Here is a 3,965-nt window from a genome sequence, read left to right on the forward strand (position 1 = left end):
AGTATGTCTAGCCCAAAACGTAGCAACGACCATCTTTTCTCACAACCCTTTTCCTCCTGGTACAAACGTTCTTTCCTTGCCTTCTGTACCGTCTCCAAGTTATTTAGCCCTTTCAATAGCAATCCTTGTTCTACGTAGCGCAACATGTCGTCCAAGAAGTCTTCTTCTTCCTCTTCTTCGTTGTCTTCAGCATCATCCTCCCCACCACAACCTTCTCCACCACCACTGCCTTTGCCACCACCATCGCCTACAAACGTCATCTCCTACACCATCATGCATCATGACAAGGTGGGCATCCTCATCTTCCCTTACTTGTGGTGCATCTGTAGATTCCTAGTTGCCTACTTCTGTACGTCTCTTACCATGATGACCCCAAATCTCGTAGTTCTCCATGAAACCCCTTCTTACTGAGTATGATCTTATCGCATTTGGATCCCGACATACTATATGGTTCCGACAGTCACAACAGGGACAATATATATTCTTTATCTACTTAATGAAAGCGTATCTTTTAGCGGCTTTAATAAAACCATTCACATCTTGTATGTAGGAAGCTTCATGTCTTCGTTTCGTGTACATTCATGACTTGTCCATTTGTGCCCTTCAAAAAGAAAAAAGGTATATTTGTATCAAGGTATTATTCACGTATAAATGTTGAATCAATTGATGTCTATTTTTTTGATACAAATATTATATTATTCTAGACCTAAAGCTTAAAAAATGATAAAGTAAATATAGAAATTAACTAGAGTTCATGTGAGGCAAGTTGGGCAAAAATGAGTCTAAATTGCTAGGAAAAATAAAAAAAATCTAACATCATGCATGTCTCTCTGTAGATCTGTAAGTGAAGTACATATAAAGTTTGAAAAGAGTTTAGGGATGCCACTATCTCACCTCTCAAACCCAACTCCTTCAAAGGTTCATAGGGCAAAACCTCCCCCCTCTATTTTTGCTATTTCTCGCCCTCCAAGTGAGCTGAACAATGGTGCTCAGCAGAATGTCCCGAGGAGGAAGAAGGGGTATTTAGAGGACATTTTTAGGGGCGGTTGACTAAAGAGAACCGTCTCTGTTCATAAATTTGTAGGGGCGATTCTCTTAAGGAACCGTATTTGAACATAGGTCTCCTTTAAGGGCGGTTTTGTAAAGAGGACCGCCCCTGGAAATGGATCTTCAGAGGCGGTTCTCTTAACACAACCGCCCCTAGAAATAGACCTATTTGTAGAGGTGGTTCTCTTAAGGGAACTGCCCCTGAAAATGGATCTATAGAGGCGGTCACGGAGCTACAGTGCCCCACGGCGCGGTTAGAGGCGGCATGCTAGTTGAACCGCCTCTGATAGAAAAGTGTGGTGTCGCTGAAAATCATTTCTGTGCTAGTGAGGCCGGATTCGTCCCGTCGGCAGCGCGAACCCACCGTTGACGGAGAAGAGGGAGGGGGCAGAGAAACCGGTGCTTGGGAAGGGAGGAGACTGCGGATGGTGCCCAGTTTTTGGGGCTCGCCACTGGCCGCCGCCAACGGCTGCAGCGGCCGGAGAGGTGGCAGGAAGGAGGGGGCGGTAGCGGCGCCGGCGAGCCCTCCGAGCCGCCCATTGGGGAGCTCTGGAGGGGACGACCCGAAAGACTATCCCCTGTATGACGGGATCCTCTGATTAGTTCAAAGCTGGATCCTATGAATGCTCACCTCCTTCCTCCGGGATAACTGGGTCATCTTCGCCTAGAAGCTAGCCGTCCGACCATTCAAAAGGTGAAATTTAGCTTTTAGCTAAAAAGCTTATATGAGCAATTCATCTAAAATTGAACAAGCATTAACTAGGACCATGCAATACTCATTCACATACAACACGTAGAGCTTTACATCGCCTCTAAATCACTAACACACTGCTCAACATTGATTTCGTAATAAGGATTAAAGGCCTTATGTTAATTACAGGAATGGATCGAGTCCTTTGTTTTGATATCCTAATGATAGTCTAACATATAGTTTACATTCACGTCCTTGTCAGTTTGATAACACCCAACCCAATACCAATAGAGTAACCGAGTAAGTACAACCCAAAGCATCATCACGATGTGACTTTAGCTTGTCGTTAGATGCATCTCCTCGCGGGATCCACCCACTACAGATCGCTAAATCTTGCAATCTATACGGAGTGAGCAAAAGCAGTTTAATTTCTCTCGACGCACCCGACCCAAGCAAAAGCAATGGAGGCAGATTCGATGCCAATGACGATGGCCATCGTTGCCGCGTTTCTTGTATCGCTCCCGGTGCTGTATCGTCTCCTCTTCGCCAGCGCCAGCGATAAGAAGACGAGCAGAAAGGCCCTCCCTCCCGGCTCCTTTGGCCTACCCGTCGTCGGACATACGCTTAGCCTGCTTCGCGCCCTTCGCGCCAACACCGCCGAGGACTGGCTCCGCCGCCTTCGTCGGGCCCTCCGCCAACAAGTTCGTCTTCACCAGCCCCGCGCTGACCACCATGAACAGCGAGGCCTTCAGCCACATGGTCGGCCGGCGGACGGTCCGCGACGTGGTCGGCGGTGAGCACGCCCGCGTCAGGGCCATGATGGTGCAGTTCCTCAGGCTGGACGCCGTCAAGAGGCACGTCGCCGGCATGGACGCCGAGGTCCGGCGCCACCTCGACGCGCACTGGCGCGGCCGGGGCAGCGTGGCGGTGATGCCGTCGATGAAGACGCTCACCTTCGACGTCATGAGCACCGTCCTTTTCGGGCTGGTGGGGAAGGACGCCGCCGCCGTCCGGCGGGAGCTGTCGGCGGAGTTCCAGCAGCTGGTGCAGGGCATCTGGGCGGTCCCGCTCAACCTGCCCTTTACCAGGTTCAGCCGGTGCCTGGCTGCGAGCCGTCGCGGGCGGCGCGCCGTCGCGGGGGTCATCGACGCGAGGAGGGCCAAGCTGGAGCGCGGGGAGAGCTCGCCGGCCGACGACATCATCACCCACATGCACTCCAAGGGCCTCCCCGACAAGGAAACGAAAAACGTCATGTTCCTCATGGTCGCCGAACACAACACGACGGCAGCCCTCATCACCTGCCTCCTCCGGCATCTCGACACCAAAAAAGACGCCTACGCCAAAGTTCTCCAAGAGCAAGAGGAGATCGCGCGGTGCAAGGCGTCCGGGGAGGCTCTGTCGTGGGACGACCTCTGCCGGATGAGATACACCTGGGCGGCGGCGATGGAGACGCTGCGGATGGTGCCGCCGGCGTTCAGCATGCTGAGGAAGGCGCTCCAGGACGTCGAGTACGGCGGCTACGTCATCCCCAAAGGGTGGCAGGTGATGTACGCCACCAACATGACGCACTGGAGCCCGGCCATCTTCCCGGACCCCGGCCGGTTCGACCCGGCGCGGTTCGAGGACCCGTCGGCCATACCGCCCTACGGCTTCGTGCCGTTCGGCGGCGGCGCCCGCATCTGCCCCGGGAACGAGTTCGCCAAGGTGGAGACGCTGGTGGCCGTGCACCACATCGTGACGCGCTTCAGGTGGAAGCTTGCCGCCGGCTGCGACGGCAGCTTCTCCAGGTCGCCCATGCCGTACGCGTCTCAGGGCCTCCTCATCGACATCGAGCCTATCCATCAAGGAAACACCTCCCGGTGAAATTCATTTCAATTCAATGCAAATAAACCGTCCACGCAGGCTTCTGATTTAGCGCATGAATCGCATGATGAGAAATGCTGTATCGCAATCAGAGATTCAGAGGGGGGTAATTCTGTTGTATACATTCATGTACAGATCACATCTGCTATTTTTCTCGAAGATCGCCATTTGCAATATAAAAAAGGGGATGAAGGACATGTCTGCAAGTTGATGGCAGTAGTATAGAGCAAGTAGGATGGTGGCCACTTTGAGCGTGTGCTGACAAAGTGACAATAATGCTGACATAAAAATACGGAATAACTAGCGTACGTCCAGTGCCAGGCCCGCGTCCGGACACCGCTCCGCCGCACACTGTCCCGTTCCC

General features: G+C 52.7%; 1 pseudogene; it reads left to right on the top strand.

The window, feature by feature from the left end:
- The first annotated feature begins 2,199 nt into the window (after window positions 1–2,199).
- On the top strand, window positions 2,200–3,623 carry LOC136483440 (cytochrome P450 716B2-like; annotated as a pseudogene).
- Window positions 3,624–3,965: the final 342 nt, after the last annotated feature.

This window comes from Miscanthus floridulus, chromosome 9, assembly GCF_019320115.1.
Source record: "Miscanthus floridulus cultivar M001 chromosome 9, ASM1932011v1, whole genome shotgun sequence".
Lineage (NCBI taxonomy): Eukaryota > Viridiplantae > Streptophyta > Magnoliopsida > Poales > Poaceae > Miscanthus > Miscanthus floridulus.